At 37.2% G+C, this 22053-nt stretch overlaps 1 long non-coding RNA gene across 2 annotated transcripts in view; it reads right to left on the reverse strand.

Moving 5' to 3' along the window:
• Nucleotides 1–10041: 10041 nt before the first annotated feature.
• The window catches only part of LOC144048929 (uncharacterized), a 155657-nt gene continuing 143645 nt past the window's right edge, over nucleotides 10042–22053 (reverse strand). For both annotated transcript variants that reach the window (XR_013293450.1, XR_013293452.1), the window contains 2 exons: nucleotides 14402–14496; nucleotides 10042–10610 (listed from right to left, as the gene is read on the reverse strand). This is a non-coding gene — a long non-coding RNA (uncharacterized LOC144048929). The remainder of the gene's footprint in view (nucleotides 10611–14401; nucleotides 14497–22053) is intronic.

Here is a 22053-nt window from a genome sequence, read left to right on the forward strand (position 1 = left end):
AAGCTTCTCGGTTTGAGATTACAAACATCTGGCAGGTCATCTTCTCTCAAGCTGTTGTGGTCAACGAGGCAGCAGGGGGGAGGGACAATTTCCTGATGGAATATCCCACGCAATGCAAGTCCAAACGCACCGCTCGCATACTGCAATGTGATCCACCACTTAATGGCCCACTCGTGTGCAGATGTGATTAAAAACATAATCTGAGAGGTTTGCATGGGCCGATACGCAGTGTATCACTTCACAGCCACAAGCTCTACAATTAGTTGCTAATGTCTAGTGGTCGATGCTGTGGCTTGATGGCCTTTTTTTTAATTATTTTTTTTTAAGTATCTTCACCAACTAATATATTCTGCCTGTGAATGTTTTAGTCTAAGAACAGTCATTACCGTCTTTAGATCAAACAGCCTGTTGAATCTCCTCCAAAGCATCTGAAATGCACATTTTGGCAAACGCTCAGTCTGAGGGCCAAATGAAGAATTGAGATTTGTTTGAAAGTTTTTGCAGGATCGACATTTTGGAGAATGTGAAAAGTGCTGATTAGATAAAGTTTTTTTCTGTTAAATAGTCCAAGCGACATTTGAACTTGCGCCTTTTTTTTTTTTGTTTACTATTCCCGCGATAGTGTTCACCAGAGCTGGACTGGCACAAAAAAAAAACGTCCCTGGCATTTTGACTTAAACCCGCCTGCAGCCCGGCCTGACTCCTGACCACCCCTGCCTAACACGTAATTCTGCCACTGATGTTGACTGATGTTGGTTCAGTTTGCTGTCTATATTCCAAGTGTATTATTGGACTAGTCCCTCTAAATTGTGGCAGGAAAATAATCATTAAAAAGCACTGCGTGGTAGGGATGTGCAATTAATCGAAATTCAATTACAATTTAATTTTAATTTTAACACCCCACAATTACAAAATTGGCATAATTGTGAACAAAAGTAAAATATTATTAATGCTAATTTTGAGTTGTTTAAATATATATATATATATATATATATATATATATATATATATATATATATATAAATATATATATATATATATATATATATATATATATAAATGTGTGTACTGTAAAAAAAAAATCTTATTTTAAAATAACAAATTCAATTTATAAGTCTTGTTTGGTCCAAAATAAATTTGCATGATTATAGTGCTTCAAATAAATTTGTCTTAATATTTTTTAAGTTTCAACATTTTCATGTTTTGTACCAAAAAACAAATGATTGTCCTAATCGTGATTATGCAAATTATAATAAAACACAATATTGTATTTTTCCCAATATGATTTTTGTTGTTGTTTTTTTACAGTATTGTGAGATTTTATAGAGTATTGTTAGCTTATATATACATATATATATATATATATATATATATATATATATATATATATATATCGCCAACCTCCTCACAATATGGCGATAATGATTGTATTATGATGTTTAGAGATCGTTACATCCCTAATCGTGTTCTCAATTATTACCAAATTAATCGTGATTAATATTTTCTTCATAATCAAGTAGCCTTACTGCATCTGACTCATAAGATGCCGGCCCACCGGGCATATGCCCTGTACGCCAGTAGGCTAGTCCATCTCTGGTGTTTACCCCACCCAAATATGTCAATTATCACAAAATGTCTGTGTTTTGATATTATCGCATTAAAATGGTAACATACCATTACTCTGTTACCCCACCCTAATCCACATTGATAATGACATTTATCATTTTAATGAGAGACAATAACAGTAATTATATATTCAGACATCAAGTGCAGCTTTGGGCAATTAATCACATTGTGAGTGTGAAATCTGGCTGTTTTAATTTAATTTGTCATCTCCAGCCACTGGGGATTAAAAGGGACAGATGCTCAAAAATAGTGTGCTTAGCTTCGTTGAGCAACTGAGAAGCAAACAGTATTTTCACACTAAAACCCGAATCAGCTTGTTTTTCCCCCCCCATGTATATACCACGTGTATAGTACATTTAGGCTATTTCATTTCTCCAACGCTAAATATAACTCTTGAGAGTTGCAACCTTCTAAATAATTGCACCTGGCAAGGCACCATGTAAATTTTTGTGTTTGCTCGCACTTTGCCGAGACTGCAGTGCAGATGCAAGCAGAGCTTCCAGAGAAGGCAAAGAGAAAGGGAGGCAGGCAGGGATTAACTCATTCACTGCCATTGACGGCTATAGACGTCAAAAAATCATTTAAACTATTTCTGTTAGTTTTACATTTTTTTCCACTTTTGTTAACAAAAGTATGAAAACCTAGAAAAAATGTTTTATTGCTCATTTAGAACAGATATAAAATGTGTTATTAATTGTGAGTTAACTTGTGAAGGCATGCGATTAATTACAATTAAAACATTTTATCACCTGACACCCCTAATTTTTAATAATCTTTTTTTTTAATCGTGAGCTAACTAGTGAAGTCGTGCAATTAATTACAATTAAAAATTGTAATCACCTGACGCACCTAATTTTTAATAAACTTTTTTTTTAATCGTGAGTTAATTAGCAAAGTCATGCGATTAATTATATATTTTTTAAAAATCAGCTGGCACCCCTCATTTTTAATAATCTTTTCATCTTTAAAAAAAAATTAAATTTAAAAAAGAAAACATTATTAAAATTAGGGGCGTCAGGCGATTAAAATTTGTCACATGACTTCACTAGTTAACTCACAATTTCATATCTGTTCTAAATATACAATAAAAAAACTCTAGGTTTTCATATTCTTGTTAACAAAAGTGGAAAAAAATGTTAAACTAATAGAAATAGTTCAAATGAATTTTTGACGTCAATAGCCGTCAATGGCAGTGAATGAGTTAATAAACACACAGTGAATCAGCCATCCTGGCATCTATTTCTCATTTCATCCCAATAATCTTGCCCAAATCTAACAGAAAAAGGAAGCTTGTTTTGATGTTAGTGCAGAGCTAAGGCAGTTTATTGGTCTGGGATTTAGTGTATCTGAATTCATTGCGGACAGCCTCTGATCCGGAAGGTTCAAGGGCTGGGAGAGAACCGAGATTGATTGTTGCTGAGACATGCTTGTATTAGACCGGTTTGACACTAAGCCGTTCCATGCAGGCTGCAAACGGACCGTAAAGCACACTGCAGGTAACTGGGTAACATAACCGGCAACCTTTGGTCCAATTATAAATAAAAAAAATAAAATCTAGTGTGAACACTAAGTGCTATGGTCCAGAATACCAAACAAATCCTTCTCAAATGGTATTCAGCTATAGCTTGATTGGGACTCAAAGTATTTCTGCCTAACATTGAAATAATTAACATTCTAATGAAAGTCATATTGCAAATCCTTCTTGTGCATTTCACTTAAGAACCTACTTGTTAAATTACATTTATATTAATTACCTACCATAACATCAATAAAATGTCATCTCTGTGAGTCATTTAATTAGCAAGGATGTGGAAACGCTCCAACAAGCCGAGACTCCTTTTTAAGTGGTGATTAGTGCAGTCGGCTGTGCATTTGGGCCAAATGGTGGTAATATGTTTGGTGCAATGTCATTAATGGTGCACTTGATCGATACCAGTGACCGGGCAATTGGGCCTATGAACCAGAGGCTTACATTTCAGACCATTAGAGAAAGTCCATAACAAGACTTCACCCGGTGGGTTGTGAATGTTAGCCCACATTTATTTACACACACGCGCAGCATGCACTAAATCGTAGTCATAAGAACCGCTGTATGCGCTCTGAATATTTAACAGCTTTAGATTTCAATTGCATCTGACCAATATTACGGAATATAAACTAGTGTGTGCTAAAAGGGGCACTCAACAGGGCTTAAAAAAAATCCCAATTTGGTTCCGCATCCATTTGTAAACCTTCATAGATACGCACTCATTGCATCACCTAAAATTGGCAGATTCATGCATTATTCACCACGAAATTAAGGTCAAGCTGGTGCTATTTTCCAGTGAGAAATCACTTTCCTTATGTAGTAAGATGAATACTTACTCTTCCGTGTTCATGATGTTGATTATCAAAACATACAACGAGATCAGTGAATTCAGGCATTACCTAAGGATTTTATTACACAAATTTGTGGACAGATGAGAATAGCCGCCAGCCGCGCCATCTTTGATTCTCAACTGTGACGCCCAACCCCCTGCTCGTCCCTCTAATTCTTTGTCCTTGCAGAAGACCCTCCCAGCTAGTCACATGGTACCTCCTTCTTTTCTTCCCGCTCGTAGTCACATGATGGAGCACAGATAATCAGATAAGGGTTGACGTTGTTTACAGAAGAGACTGAGAGACTCTGAGGAGCCGTCTTATAAACAAAGGGGTCTAATTTACACTTTCGCTTGCCCCCACCATATGTTCTCAGGAGAGAACAAAGAGAAAATCACCCCCCTCACATCATTTGAATTCTCACACAAAACTATACTGAGTAAATCAAAGCAATTTTGTCCAATTCTAAATAGTTATAACTAAATCAAAACAGTTATAATTAAATTGAAACTGAATATTTACTTCACTTACCATCTTAACAAAAGGGAAGCAAAAAAAAAAAAAAGGCTCTTGGAAATCATATTAACAGAGAATCTCAAGTGGAAAGCCTCAAGGTCGTTTTCATGCTAACAGTGGTTAAATGTCTCTTTTTTAAAAAAAAATAATTGTATGACCGTTAAGAATAGTAAAATGTTCATTAAAACATCACCTGCACAGTTAATAAAGGGGAATTTGCAGTGATAGAACTGCTAGCAAGATACGACTCGTAGCCTCGATTCATCTTATCTCCGCCCGACCCTCAATTCTCTCACCGAAGCCCCTCACTAACAAATAACATGGCCGTGATTGGATGCAGCTATGAAAGTGTGTAGCCGTGTAGTCACGGAACACATCTCCGGCTTCAACAAAATAGCAGCACTAGCAATTAGCAATACTCCGTTAGCATTAGCTAAAGAAAACGTTAGCCACGGCTGCTACATTGGGAGCATGACATTCACATTGGAGTCAGTGTTACTTTAATAATAAGTGTTCAATTTGGTTGTATTAGAACTCGCAATCAATAAAAAATTGTTGTTGGCAAATGAGGGTGCACTTTTATGTATTTTCATGAGTAGGCCTTGTCACAACTTTCTGTCTTGGGTTGGTTGTTTTTCCTTTGAATTGATTGTTCCACTGTTGCTGTTTTCCTTTAATTCTGTTATCTGATAAACAAATATCTTTTAGTATAATAAGTGTCTTAATGGTCTTTTTTCATAGAAAAAAAAACAAGTAGCAGTTATAAAAAATAATAATAATAAAAATGTGTTTTTATCACTTTGAATGAACCCGCCACTTATTGTGCTTGCACCGTTGTAAGCTTGTCACATTACATTGACTTGTTCATTGTCCATTAAAAAATATAACGCCAAATGTTTGCAATTCTTGTCAGAGTGTTTCTTCTTTTATGCTTTATAAAATGGCTGGCAGATTAATCACCTGTTCAGTCAAGGTAATAGTGGTTGCCATTTTGTTTCTATCCACTCCTTTTCCGACGGTCAAACTAATGATTTTGTGATTAAATATTACAGCGCATATAAACATTACTGTTGGAATATTTGCTTAAGTCTGATAGTTCAAAAAAATGTGATCAGTTGATGAATCGGTTTCCTTAACATTAAAACAGTGATTCCCATCAAGATGAATGTTTTCCCTTTGCCCTCGTACAAAGTAGCAAATGTGCAAACCTCCGTAGAAACAATAATTGCTCCGTGCACTCTCATGAAATCAAAGACAAAGTGGCTGTTTTTGTAGACGACAGCTTAAGTTGCATCAGACCGAACATGAATTTCACAATGACTGCTGCGAGCTATGTTGCAATTCCATGGAGGGTTTTTGTGGAAGAATTTAGCTGCCAAGGAAGGTCGTCCGAGAGGCATTCACTGCACGAGCCGGTCTTGGAATAGAACGCATTAAAGAAGGATGAGCCTGCACTCACACATGAGATTTGCTGTTGTTCTTACTGGTGGGCTCAAATATCATATCATTTTGTCGATTTAACCACCATTGTGACAAAATTCATCTTGAGATGTGCGTTACTACTTTAGATAACAGAACTCTTTTTTTTTTTTTTCTCAATAGGTTTTAGGTGAACTAATGAATACACACTCACTCGCAAGCACGCACATACACATAATCACCCACATACAAAAAATATATATATATATAAAAAATGTTTTAAAATATTTAAAAAAAAAAAAAAGAAAAAAAGGAGAGCAATGATGATGACATGTCAAATCGGTAAAATTACAGAATGAACAATACTGAGCTCTCCAGGAAAAAAAAAAAAGATAACAGAACTCTTTATTATTATTATTGTTTTGTTTTAATTGTTGCTAATGTTACTACTTATTGTCGTGAACAAAGATCATTGAAAAAGACCATTTCCAGAGAAAGTCAAGAGAAACCTTGAATTACACTTGGTAGTTTTGAACAAATGGAAACTAATCAGGTCCTGAATCTGTTAATCTGATTTTTCAACAATTTATTTCATTTTCCCCAACCTTATAATTCATGTTACTATGGAGGTAGTCAGGAGAGTAGAATGGCAATTTCCAGAAAGATCATTTTACTAATGAGGAGCATTTGGCCTGCTAAGACCTTCTTTAACAGCAACAAAAGACCGTTTTGTGGCACACAGGTGAATAGATGTTAAACGCTAGAAGGGGAGTTAATAAAGTCACAGTCAAACGAAAAACAAGTCTCTTTGAAGGGACAAATACAGTGGACGGAAAAGACAATTCATTTGGTCTATACAAGCAAGTTTGGCTCTTTAACCTACACATATCGGCAAAGCTCAGAATCTGTTTGCCTGTGGTCCTATTAAATTCACCAAAATCGCATTAGACCAGATATGCCAGTATTTAGACGTGGTCTGCGTAGGCGTAAACCGACTTTCTGAAACACTTTGCGCCGGAACACCCAGCTTGGCAGAGGCGGGTCCACCAAATTGGCAAACATATAGTGATCCTTGCGCTGATATGAAAATCAGGATACGCCGACATTTGGGCCACGGCACACGTGCACTGTTTACGAAAATAGAGCCCATTGTGTTTATGTTTTCAAAAATGTATACAGTGTATCACAAACTCCAACTATGTCAGGATGGAAAGTGAGTGAATGTGGGATGGTGGACCCAAATGCAGGAAAACAGGAATCAAGTGCTTTAAATAACCATAGTGGAGAAAGGTGAGCAGACAACCATGACTTGATGAAACGTGACTGGACTGGTCGCCATGACTGGGCGAGATGTGACTAGACTGGTCGCCATGACTGGACAGGACTTGAGTAGACTGTTCGCCATGACTTGAACGAGCGTGACAGGACCTGATTTGCCTTGACTTGCTGTGGAGTGGAGTGGCTATGACTTAGCTGTGACGAGGACGACTTGGCTGTGACGAGGACGACTTGACTGTGGCGAGGACGACTTGGCTGTGACGAGGACGACTTGACTGTGGCGAGGACGGCTTGGCTGTGACGAGGACGACTTGACTGTGGCGAGGACGACTTGACTGGGGCGAAGACGACTTGGCTGTGGCAAAAACGACTTGACCGTGACATTGGCTACTTAGCCGTGACGAAGACGGCTTGGCTGTGACGACGACTTGGCTGTGACGAGGATGACTTGGCTGTGACAGGACGACTTGGCTGTGGCGAAGACGACTTGGCGGTGGCGAAGACGACTTGACCATGGCATTGGCTACTTAGCTGTGACGAAGACGGCTTGGCTGTGACGACGACTTGGCTGTGACGAGGATGACTTGGCTGTGACAGGACGACTTGGCTGTGGCGAAGACGACTTGGCGGTGGCGAAGACGACTTGACCATGACATTGGCTACTTAGCTGTGCCGAATACGGCTTGGCTGTGGCGACGACTTAACATAGACAATGCACCCACACCAAATGGACAAATGCTACAAGCTAAACACACCAACACTAATGAGACTCACTTGGGGAAGGGAAGACACACACAGGTGGACGTGGTAATAAATAACGAGACAAGGGATGAAACCAGGAACACAAGACAAAAAACACCAACCACAGACAAAAACAACAAGAACACCCATAACAAACAAAAACCCAACCCCCCACAGAACCGAAACATGACAAACTATGAGTTTTCCCGTTCATCATAGGCTTGCTCCCAACGCCCTGAGCATCTGACAGTTCCTGGCTGAGAAGATCACCATGATGGAGCAACTCATCCAACTTGACTCTGTAGAATTTTTCCCTGCTCTTTTCCAAGGTCAAAGGGGTCATTAACTCATTCACTGCCACTGACGGCTATAAATGTCAAAAATTAATTTGAACTATTTCTATTAGTTTAACATTTGTTTCCACTTTTGTTAACAAGAGTATGAAAATGTACATTTAGATACAGATATAAAAAAATATATTAATTGTGAGTTAACTAGTTAAGTCATGTGATTAATTACAATAACATTTTATAAATAAAAATTTTAATTGCCTGACGAGATGATTATTAATAGTTAGGGGCGTCAGGCGATTACATTTTTTTTATTCGTAATTAATCGCATGACTTTAATAGTTAACTCATGATTAATCACAAATTTTACATCTGTTCTAAATGTACAATTTAAGTTTTCATACTCTTGTTGACAAAAGTAGATTATTTTTTTTATAGAAATAGTTAAAATTATTTTTTGACGTTCATAACCGTCAATGGCAGTGAATGAACCCATTTTGAAAAAGGGGACGACATCACGGTGGCCATGACGACGAAGAATCCCAGAAGAATCCTTCAGGAGTGCACGGAGTTGCAGAGAACGCCAACAAAGTGTGGAGGATCCCTTTGAGAGGGAAAACGTGCACTTTTGTAGTTTGGATTTGAAATACATCTCTGTGACACCAGTCCTGGAACTTTTCTGACACGCCTCAAATGTGTTTTGCATTCAATATACTATTGGCGTAACACTGTAATATGCCTTTTAGTCTCTCTCTGTCATTGCAGTGGTGAGTCACTGGAGCATGCATCCTTCACGCCAAAAGAGACTCCGTCAAGATGGGGTCGAGTCTCTCCACCTGGAGTGTCAATGAGAGTGTAAACAGCGCGGCTGTCAGCTCATTACCGGAGCCCGAGCTGTTTTCGCCATGGCCAGCGGTTGCCGTGCAGCCGGGGTAAATAGCTTGGCCTCCCGCTCCACTCTCCGCAATTCATTACGCCTGGCGCCGACGCGCCGGGGAAGCCGTCAGGAGCGAGCGCCCTCATTACCCACTAAATCCTTTGACAAGGGCTTTAACGTGTTGAAAGATACCACTATTGATTTGGGGGGGGTGGGTGTGTTGAGAGGTGTCCATGCATACTGCTTTTATCAAAGAAGGACTGAATAAACTATTCATGGTGTCAATAATTGAACTTAAAGAAAAAGATCATCTTTAATATCTTTCTTTAGATGGTGCTGAAACTCTTGAATAAAGATGGGCTATTCCATAAGTAAAGGAAATTATTTTTGACTTGTGACAAAAGTTTTTTGACAGCCTGGTCTAACTCTAAGCAACATGAAAAAATTTAATTTCCCCCCAAACCCTTGGTAGGGCTTTATTTTTATTATTTTTAATTATCATTATTATTTTTAATTATTATTATTATTATTTTTTTAAATTATTATTTTTTTTTAACATGAGTGTTATTCACAGTATTTTACAGTACTTGCCACACGAAACACCAACTAAACATTAAAAAAAAAAAAAACTTTAAAAACACATTTTTAATTATTCGAAAATAAACACGAACTGGTGTGAAACTTTTAATGAGATTTCACACAAATGCTCAACACCATTTTTTTTTGTCCCACAGCCGACATTTTCACTGGCAATGTAAAAACACAGAGGCTAAAAATAGTCAAGCGTCCCAGTCAACCATGACATGGCATGCAGAGCGCCTTATTAAGCCGTTTAGTGAATGTTTAATATTGAAATTAATCCCGTGAGTTTGCTTTCTTTCAAGCCGTATCAGATGCCTTTTATAAATCTCCAAGGCAAAACACACTTTGACAAAGTCACATGGAAATGGTTGACCTTTATTTTGTTCATTTATTTGCAGCCAATTAAAATCTTCCTGATAATCACTACTTTAATTATAAACGATTTAGTTGGCAGTTGTCTACTTGTTACTATAATATAGTAAACAATAACATCTGATTTAAAAAAAAAAGGTGATTTAAAATAAGCATAATTAAAAAAAAAAGAGAGAGAGAGAAAGAAATGGGCATAATTGGGAAACCAAATCCAACAACATTAATAGAATATAGAACAAACTAAGGTAGATGGAAAAAAATACAGTAGGCCTATATATATATTTATTACAACAGCATCCTCCCACATGCAAAAAAAACAACCCACACATTCACGTAAGAATAATTGAAGACTATAAATTGTCCATTAGGTGTGAATATGAATGCAATAATAAGCAAAACATATGTTCAGTGAACACCTTATGCTTGTGGGAGAGTTTTGCATACCGTACGTGTTGTTGCACCCTGCACCTTTATATCACTGGAAATCCATTTCCTGTGGGAGGGGGGGCAACCTTTTGAGGGCTTGTGATTCATGATCCACCAACGTCTTCCTTGGAAATAAAGCAGACAAATTCTGTGAGATTGGAAAGTATATTGTGTTTTGAGTTTTTTTTGTCCCCACACTTAATTCAGAGTGCTTGCTTTAAATGTCAGCAAAATTTGGTGTATTTGCTTTTTTTTTTTTTTTTAGGGGTGGCAAGCCATTAAAATGTTTCATCGTAATTAATCGCAGGACTTCAATAGCTTACTCATGATTAATCACAAATCTGTTCTAAATGTAGAATAAAATGTACAATAATTTCCCCCCCTAAGTTTTCATACTCTTGTAAACATAAAAGCGGAAAAAATATTAAACTAATAGAAATATGGCGGCATCTTTTAGTCATTGTTACAGTAATTTCATAATTCATCAAATTTAATTAAAAATGAAAAATATGTACTGCACTGTAAAAAGAGTGTGATATTGATTTGTGTTGGTCCTTTTTCTACCACTAGATGGCATAATTACATTTGTAAGACATTGGTGACAGCTCAGTGCATTTTTCTTTTTATATTAACTCATTCACTGCCATTAATTCATAAAAAAAAAAAAGATTATTAAAAATTAGGGGCGACAGGCAATTCAATTTTTTAATTGTAATTAATCGTATGACTTCACTAGTTAACTCACGATTAATTGCAAATTTCATATCTGTTCTAATCTCTGTACAATAAAAAAATCGAGCTTTTCATACTCTTGTTAACAAAAGGGGGAAACAATTTTAAACTAATAGAAATAGTTCAAATGAGTTTTTGACGTTTTTAGCCGTCAATGGTAGTGAACGAATAAAAAGAAAAGAAAAGATTACGAAAAATTTGTGGCGTCGGGTGATTAAAATTTAAGTCGTAATTAATCGCATGACTTCACTCGTTAACTCACGATTAATCGCAAATTTCATATCTGTTCTAAATGTGCAATAAAAAAAAATTCTAGCTTTTCATACTCTTGTTAACAAAAGAGGAAAAAAATGTTAAACTAATAGAAATAGTTCAAATTAATTTTTGACCTTTTTAGCCGTCAATGGTGAATGAGTTAAGAGCAATCTAATCTTTAACATGACGTAACTTGTGAAATTCTGCACATTTTTAAAATTGTAAAATACAACTTGACCCCAGTCTCCACAAATATATGCGTCATTATTACATTTATTACTGCAAAATTTGGACGTAAATTAAATTAACTCAAAATGAATGCACTAATTTTGACACGCCTAGATAAATAATCTGGACATGCTGTCGGTTGAGTACACGTCCACAATAATATGATATTTAATAGCAGAGAATGAAGTGGTTGGAAGTCGGTTCTACTGTTTGTGTCCTGTCATTGTCTGTCAACCAGTCCTGGTTTGTCTCCTGGGTCTTGCCCAATGTCAGCTGGGACATGACCTAAATGAGGAGAAGCACTACAGAAAACGTAAATTTCCCAAACCACTTGAAATGACTTTTGAAATTGCTTTCAAAACAAGACTTTAGAAGCTTTAAAAGCCCACAATTTAAGTGTAAATGCGGGAAGATTCCGAGTGTAATACCGCTGGGGTTTTCTCAAAAGATATTTGATGATAAATAAGTTATTTTTGTGGGAGAACGGTCGGCCTCAGCCATTTTGATGTTCCCAAGGGGCGGCTCAACCACAACATACGCAGCTAACAAATAAAATGGACGGACAACAAATGGAGGCACGCGTTATTTTCAACTTTTGTTAGAGAAACATTTCCTTTTTTTTTTCCACTGTTTTGACTCAGACGTTAGAATTCTGTCTGTTTATTCGTTATTTCAACATTTTTCAAAGTGGGACTTCACATCCTTTGGGACTTTGTGGTAGGCGTAGCAGCTTGAGTAAAAAAAAAAGAAAAATACGTTTAAATAGCAATAGTAAAAGTGCATGGGATTGATTTTGAGCCTCCATGGAGAGAAAGTAGATTGCGCATGAAATGAACAAAAGCGTCCAGCAGTTTAAAGATGGGAGTTGATATTAGAAGCATTTTGAAATGCTAATATGAACAGCAAAGCTGCGCTTGATGAAAAGTAGACCGCTTGACGTCCGTTCAAAAATTCTGTGACCGGAAATTTCACAAAGGCCCGTGAGCTTTTGTTGTTGACATTTTTGATGATTTTTTTTTTTTCTTCCAACGAGGACATTTTTGCATTCAAAAGTGAAATAAAGTCTAAATGAAGATATTACGAAAAGATTCAGTGTAGTACTGTATATATATTTATATATTTTTTTATGTGTATAGGTGAGGCCGCAGCTGCTCGTCTTAACACAATCACAACACTCTACAATATTTTTTCCTCTTTTGTCAAAAGTTGACCTTGAGGAAGGGCAGCCCTTCGCTTGCGAGTACTATTGGGAGTTTTTTTTTTCTCTTCTGTTGAATAGCTTCTAACTTCTTGTGTACGCTGTGCTGCACTCCACATGACCAACACAACACACGCATAACGTAGAGTAACTAACAACATAACATAGCATAGCAAAATTTAAACAAATACTTTAACATATACTGTTCAGAAACTACAAAGTATATACAGTATGCGTTTCCCCAGAGTTCCACACAATAGGTGAGATATGGTCATAATAATGAACAATATAATGTGTATAATGATTTCTTATTCAGATTTTTTTTTTAAATTTTTTGTCATTATCTATGTGTGACTTCAAACATAATTTTTCATCAATAACTACTCCAAGATATTTATTTTCATACACTCTTTATATTACAATTGAATTTACCATAATTTTTCAAACCAATTTTTTAATTCGTGATTGTGACTAGTGGTGGGCGGATCGATCCAAACATCGATATTATCGATACCAAGTCAGTTTAATCTATCTATCTATAAATCTATAATATCGATCTAGTATTCATATTATTATTATTAAATGTTTTTTATTATTAGGGCTGGGGCAAAAAAAATAAACAAATGCATGAATAAATAACTAAATAAATAATAATAATAATAAATAAATAAAATAAAAATGTGCTCATTTTACGCTTATTCATATTATTATTATTATTTAATGTTTTTTATTATCAGGGGTAGAGCAAAAAATAAAATGAATAAATAAATAAATAAATAAATAAATAAATAAATGCATAAATAATAATAATAAATACAATAAAAATAAAAAGTGCTAATTTTACACTTATTCATATTATTATTATTAAATGTCATTTATTATTAGGGCTGGGGCAAAAAAATAAAATGAATGAATAAATAAATAATAATAATAATAAATAAAATAAAAATTTGCTCATTTTACTCTTATGCGTATTATTATTATTTAATGTTTTTTATTATTAGGGGTAGAGCAAAAAATAAAATGAATAAATAAATAAATAAATAAATGCATAAAGACATACATAAATAATAATAATAAATAAAATTAAAATAAAAAAAAGTGCTCATTTCACACTTATTCATATTATTATTATTAAATGTTTTTTATTATTAGGGCTGGGGCAAAAAATAAAATGAGTGAATAAATAAATAAATGCATAAATACATACATAAATAATAATAATAAATACAATTAAAATAAAAAAGTGCTCATTTTACGCGTATTCATATCATTATTATTAAATGTTTTTTATTATTAGGGCTGGGGCAAAAAATAAAATGAATAAATAAATAAAATTAAAATAAAAAAGTGGTCATTTTACGTTTATTCATATTATTATTATTAAATGTTATTATTATTTGGGCTGGGGCAAAAAAAAATCACAGTGCCTTCAGGGCACAATTTTGATTAGGGGATGATAAAATCTACAGCAGAAGTGGCTTATATGTCACAGATCATTACCTGGGGGCATAAATGTGTCATCACGTGTCTTTCGATCCATCGCTCTGGATGTTCCTGTCATCACATCTCAGGTCCGCAGAAGATCCGCCTCGCTCCTTTGAGATCGGACACACAATTAGCGCGGCGATGCATGAGAGGTCAGCTGATGTACGCGTGTGTGTGTACAACCCACGTACATTGTTAGTGTTATTCACGAGAGACGCGTGTCACCACCATTTCCTCACACGCCTAATCTCTTAAAACATTCAGCGAGAATAGCCAGGAGGAGGAAATCATTTCAATTCACCGACGATGGCAGGGTAATACATTTTCTATCATGCAAATGAAGAATGATGTTAAACGTTTTTTGTTTGGATTATTCGAGTAAATCGTGCCGTTTCAGTTGCATCGAGTGACCAGTGAGCCCTCAGCGTTGATTTTCAAGCTCAACCAGCAGCAGCCACAAGTTGCTGCACTGATGTAGCGTCAAATTGTAATCACTAATCATGCCTTTGGGATGGGGAAAGTGTCCCAGATTCCAAGGGCCTCTGGCTGACGGATCAATGTGACATTATATTAGTGCGAGCTGGAGCCGCAGTCACATCGAATGCGCTACACGGGGAATGAAGAGGCTCGACCGCACGTCTAAAAATAATTGTTAGTTTAAGCAAGAAAGTCGCTCGCATTATGAGAGCACGAAAGAATAGTTGATTTAAATGAGGTCTAAACTGACATGGAGTTTGGAGAATTGCTGCAGAATTGCAAGATACTAAAGAAATTTTTTTTTTTAGCAGTGATGACCTGAGCTAACCCAAGCATTGTGAGGCTATCATTAAAAACATGTTCACATTCTTTTTTGGACTAACAGGAATTTTCTACTTTGGCCATCCTGTCTTGAATATGATTGACAATGAATACACGTCATGCATTCTTAAGTTTTGTCTTGGGTATGGAACAGTGATCCATCATCGAACATTGTAATATCACTGCCATTGACGGTTATAGACGTCAAACATTTATTTGAACCATTTCTAATTAGTTTAACATTTTTTCCCACTTTTGTTAACCAGAGTATGAAAACCTATAATTTTTTTGGGTACATTTAGAACAGATCTAAAATTTGTGATTAACCGTGAGTTAACTAGCGAAGTAATGCGATTAATTATGAAAAAAATTTAATCGCCTGACTAATTTTTAATTATCTTTTCTTTGTTTTCGTTAAGTAATTATTATAATTTTTTTTAACATTTTAATAATCTTTTCTTTTTTAAAAAACAGAAAAGATTATTAAAAATTAGGGGCGTCAGGCGATTAAAATTTGTAATCATAATTAATCGCATGACTTCACTAGTTAACTCACAATTAATCACAAATTTTATATCTGTTTTAAATGTACAATAAAAAAAAATCTATGTTTTGATACTCTTGCTAACAAAAGTGGGGAAAAATGTTAAACTAAAAGAAATAGTTCAAATTAATTTTTGACGTCTAGAGGCGTTCATGGCAGCGAATGAGTTAAAGACCTAAATAACACAAAATAGTTCTCATAGAGAACAATCAAAATTATAACTTCCATTTGCCATATAGGCCTGTTAAGTTCCACTAAATAAGCCTGCTAACACGCTAACGACGATAGCATGCCATGGGACTAAGCGCTAATGTGCTAGCGAGCTAACGACATCACACTACTTCCAAAAGGCAACGTAAATACTAACAGAAAGAGTGCAAATACTTGCAAACATGTTACCTCATTGGCCGCATGTACTAGAGAGGACAAAAAATAGCTTCTTCCAACAGTTACAACAGCTTCTCTTCACGCTGGCTTTTGATACTCTTGACGTAGCAATGCGCCAGTCATTAGTGTCCCCCATACAACACACACATAACAAACATTGGTTCCACTGTCAGTCATATCTGCCACTCACCCAAAAATATTTTGCCATTATAACCTGCTGTGCTCTCTCTTGTCTGCACCCTCATCAATAATATGATACTGGAACCCCCCCAACACCCCCCAACCACTAACATCTTGCTTTGTCTTACAGGAAATTGGCAATGCAATGTTAGAGAGGGAGAGAGAGAGAGAGAGAGAGAGAGAGTGACAAGATCTACTTTCTTGTCTTCATAATAAAACATAAGATTATACAAGGTCATAAATAACGTATCATAACGGTATCTTTTATAAGCGCAAAGGCCTTTATTTTTCTGACTGGCATTTTGGTAATTTAGTCACATACAGAAATGAAACTGTTTTTTTTTTTTTTTGCTTCAACACAGCAATAATTCCTGAGCGACTTGTTAGGAATAATGGCTACGGACAGTCTTTTAACTCCAATAAAGTACACTTGAAAGCGTAATCGTCTAAATCATTTATTTGAAATTTCAAAGTAAAAAGTTGGAACTCATCAAAAAGTGGAGGAGCAGTGATCTGCTTCAGTCAGCATTTCAACTTTTATCTTGAAAAGTTCCAAGGATCTTTTGGCCATTTAGAGCTATTTATTTATTAAATTCCCGATATCAGCCAGCATTGGACCAGGAGTTCAACAACTACTGGTGAGATGGAATGAATTTGCAGATTCTGTCTACAGACGGTATCATTTCTATTGGGTTCATTTTCACTTTTACGGCGTCTCAGCAGTCAACCGCCTCTTTGAACTTTAACTTTTATTCAAACATAAAAGCTTGTCAAATGTGATTCACAGTTGGATTTGATTATATTCCATGTTTATGGTTTAATAATTTAGAAAAGTGCCACTGCTGCATTGTACCCCACAAGACCTCAATCCCCCCAAAAAAGATAACATTGCAAGGGATTTTTATTTATTTATGTAATTATTGCACATGCTGTTTGAGTTTTTGCCATATGTTCCTTGGGAACGCCACTTCCTTCCTCTCAAAACTTCCTGTAAAGCATGACAAACATATGACAGGCTGAACCAACACACATCATTCCTTTAACACGCCCCAGAGATGTGACAAAGGCCTATTTGATTTAGCACAGCGGGAGCACATTTGGGAATTTTGACAGTTTTGTCAAAACAGTTCTTACATATATGAGAATTCCATTCAAACCCGGATGAGTTGGAGTAAGAGATGGGGAAACCCCGGCAGAAAGTGAGATGTTTGGGTTATTAAAATTGAGATGCATTGCGACTTGCTCCGCTTTTGCAGGTTTGACCTGAAGTGAGCTAGCTGCTATTTATGTACTCCAGAGAGGATGCAGAACAAGGCGGTGTGGTAAATTAATTTCTAAGCTTACACGTTAGTGTCTGTGGAATGAATGATGACGTAAGTATACAGTGTTGATGCTGCTTTTGTATTATGTGGAATGAAAATGATTGTATAGAAATCATCAACACTATTTTCTTGATGTAGCCGAATGCATTTGAAAAAAAATGACATCCTAACCATTGCAAACTATTGCAGACTTTTATTGCGTGGTAACTATGAGCTGTCAGGGTGGTCATGTGTGGTTGACGGGAAGCAGGGAAGCAAGTCAGTGAGACAGGAATGAAGTGCAATATGAGGAACTTTAATGAAACATGGGGATAAAGGTGAACAGACAATCATGACTGGACGGGCCGTGACTGGACTGGTCACGATGACTGGACGGGACGTGAGTGGACTGGTCGCCATGACTGGACATAAAGTGAGTAGACTGGTCGCCATGACTGGAACGAGCGTGACGTGACAGGACCTGATTTGCCTTGACTTGACTGTGGAGTGACTTGGCTGTGGCTATGGCTTCTTGGCTGTGACGAGGACAACCTGGCTAGCTGTGGAGATGACGACTTGGCTGTGACGATGACTTGACTGTGGCGATGACTTGGCTTTTTGGCTGTGACGAGGACAACCTGGCTAGCTGTGGAGATGACTTGGCTTTTTGGCTGTGACGAGGACGACTTGGATAGCTGTGACGAGGACGACTTGGCTAGCTGTGGAGATGACGACTTGGCTGCGGCGATGACTTGGCTTCTTGGCTGTGATGAGGATGACTTGGCTAGCTGTGACGATGACGACTTGGCTAGCTGTGACGATGACGACTTAGCTGTGGCGATGACTTGGTTTTTTGGCTGTGACGAGGATAACCTGGCTAGCTGTGGAGATGACGACTTGGCTAGCTGTGGAGATGACGACTTGGCTGTGGTGATGACTTGGCTTTTTGGCTGTGACGAGGACAACCTGGCTAGCTGTGGAGATGACGACTTGGCTGTGACGATGACTTGGCTTTTTGGCTGTGACGAGGACAACCTGGCTAGCTGTGGAGATGACTTGGCTGTGGCGATGACTTGGCTTTTCGGCTGTGACGAGGACGACTTGGATAGCTGTGACGAGGACGACTTGGATAGGTGTGACGAGGACGACTTGGCTAGCTGTGGAGATGACGACTTGGCTGTGGCGATGACTTGGCTTCTTGGCTGTGACGAGGACAACTTGGCTAGCTGTGACGATGACGACTTGGCTAGCTGTGGAAATGACGACTTGGCCGTGGCGATGACTTGGCGGTGACAATGGGTACTTAGCTGTGACAAAGACGACTTGGCTGTGACGAAGACTTGACGCACAAACTTCCAATGCACCCACACCGACTGGACAAACACAAAAGACTAAATGGGGCAGATGCCACGGACTTCTGGGTTTCACACATCAGCGTCGTTTCCGGTTACTGATGGCTGCGTTCCAACACTCGCACCCCAACCCCTGCGTCTCAACTCTCCGAAATGCTTCGGACAACTGAGACAGACACACTACACACTCCCAAAGCCTCCCCGGTATATATATACCCCACCCACACACCAACACTAAACTGGGGAAGGGAAGCCACACAAAGGTGGACGTGATTAGGCATAACGAGACAAGGGGAAGAAACCAGGAACACAAGACAAAAAACACCAACCACAAAAAAAAAACAAGAACACCCATAACAAATGAAAACCCAACCCCCACAGAACCGAAAAATGACATGAGCCGGTGTAATTGAATACTTTCAGAATTAAATACTGACCCAAATAGAACAAAAATTTTACAGCAAAATATGTATTAAAACTTGAACATTTAAAGAATGACTAAAACAAAACAAAAGCTGAACAATTTATGGTTCTGCTGTGTTTATATTCCAGCTGGTACACTGCTATTTTTATTTAGTTTTTTTTTGTTAATGTCAAGGTGCTAATAGACCTCTGCAAAGGAAACATTAATGGTTCCTTGATTTTAGCAGTTTGAGCAAGGAACGTTGCAAATAAAAGATCCAAAATCCAGCCACAATTTTCAAAGTGACTTATTTTCACGAAACGTGACCTGTACAGTATACAAATTGTTTTGTTTCTAGCTTCCCACATATCAGGAGGTTGATTTAACATTTATAACATTTACTTTATTCAAAAAGAAAATAAATGCATAAATATGTATGTAAACAACTGTACATACCTAACAAAATCAAATCTTTTTTTTTTTGCTATGACAGCATTTTTGTTCTACCAGTACTCATTTTCAAAAACAAGATTATTTTTTAAACGAGTGTGGGAAGAAGTAAAACAACTTAGATGTATTTAACGCACCTATTGTTTTACAAGTTTTCAGTTAATTGCTGCAGCTGTTCCATAGTATAACTCCTTTCATTGAGACACAGTGAAGCTTCATATTCGTTCTAATTGGTTGTTTTTTTTTTTTTTTAAACATATAAAATCCTCTGAGATGATTAACTTGCAAGTAAATCTTTTGTTAGCTACTTTCCTATCCCACATCACTTGGCTCAAGGATATATGGAGCTATTTTCAAGTGACAACATTTTTTAGTTTAGAATTTTAATCTAGGCTTTTTTTATACGATAGTTACACTCCCTTTGTGTGTTTGGAGTAGAACATTAGCATTTAGATTTAAAATAAACAAAGACGTGATGGTCACCCCCCGCCTCCATAAAACAACCAGTGTTTAACATGCAACATGACAACGCAAAAGGATTCTTTCAAAGTCATTGTTGCCGGTTTTTAAAAAAACAATTGTTGTAGCCCGATGAAAGACAAACTAAATTGGGTCATGCAACTACCCAAATAAGTGCTCACAGCTCCGGGCTATGACATTGATGCTGCTATTTAAACTTTGTTTTGGCGAGGTATTTACCGCTTCTCAGCAGGGTCCGTTCATAGAATTAGCCGGCATTATCTATCAATAACACGGCAGGAAGCAGGAGCTTAGCAAAAAACCAGAGGGGGTCAAGGGCATGCTCCCCTGGGGGGTGTTTTCCTCATTATTTGACTGCAGCTTCATGCGGTGTTTTGCAAGTCGTCTGAGGTTATACGAAGATAACCGAATGAAAGACATAAGCGAGAAAATCATAAAAAGCCTTGTTCTCGAAATTGCATGGAGTCGTTCGTTTTTCTTTTAACATGGGAACATGTCTGTTTTTGAAATTCCTCATAAGACACCATTTATATAGCATTTTATATAGCCTATATATAGATTTGATTTTACACATTTCTTAAGTCACCAAAGCTTGACCAAGTGACTCCTACTGCTCGTAGTAGGCCTGCAGATTCATGAAGCTCAAGTGAAGAACATCTTTAATTGTACAAGTCTCTGGCTGATACTAACATCGTAGAACCCCACTCACCCACGAGACGGCAGCTGAGGTTTATTCTATCAAGTCCCTAATTAGACCCTCCTGGCCAATAACAACCTGTTCGTGGTACAATCAGTAACACCGAGAGACAGTCATGTCGAAATAGAAATGGGCCGGATCTGCTGACATGACAGTTCTCGACGGTTCATTTTAGAATTTCATCCACACTCAGCAAGAGGTGAAACTCATGGCAATCAGATACCTCACACGAGTGGCAGAAACATCCAGGTGCGAAAAAAGTCTGTCCTCACGGGCCAGATTGGACACCCTGATGGGCCAGTTCTGGCCCGTGGGCCGCATGCCTGCTCGAGAGTGATAGGTTAAAGGTCATCTTATTGCCAGGCAGACAAATCTTTGGTTTCTTGGTCTGACCAAGATACAGAGACAAGATTGATGGTCAGGAGGTTCTGTAAGTGGATACTTCTGTGTATCCGTTAACTCATTTGCGCCCAAAGACGTATTTATACTTTTTCTTAAATGTTTTTTTTTTTTAATGCTGCTAGAGCATACAGAAGAAGCCTCTAAACTGAAGGCAATGCTTGAAGCAATGGTAATTATTACAAAAACGGCCAGTATGTGGCATCAGAGTATAAGAGATCAACCAGGGCCATGTTGCAAAAAAGCAGTTTTCCCCACTGTTTTAAACAGATTTGTGAATAATGATGATTCTAATGCTAATTGCTGCAAAACAGAAACAGATAGAACTATACTTTTTTTCTGATGAAAGAAGAGACTCTAATCTTGCAGTTTTTATAGCAATAGAACACAATATTCTGTGGGCCTTGCAAAATCAGTTAAAATCCAGTATAACAGCCGGGAGCGAAGGGGGTTGCTTCAGTGAAAATGGCTGTGAGTGAATGAGTTAAGAAATAACATGAGTTATTCATACCTCAGCCCTATAAAGGGAGAAGGTGCATCATTTTTTTTCCTAGATTGTCTTGGACCCAAACTTGATACTAAACTAAAACCGGACTGATTAAAGAAAGCTGCGTCCAAAATTTTCTTCATTATTCTCCATATTGTTCTGACAACATGCGGAATTGTCAAAGAATTT

The sequence above is a fragment of the Vanacampus margaritifer genome, chromosome 3 (assembly GCF_051991255.1).
Source record: "Vanacampus margaritifer isolate UIUO_Vmar chromosome 3, RoL_Vmar_1.0, whole genome shotgun sequence".
NCBI lineage: Eukaryota > Metazoa > Chordata > Actinopteri > Syngnathiformes > Syngnathidae > Vanacampus > Vanacampus margaritifer.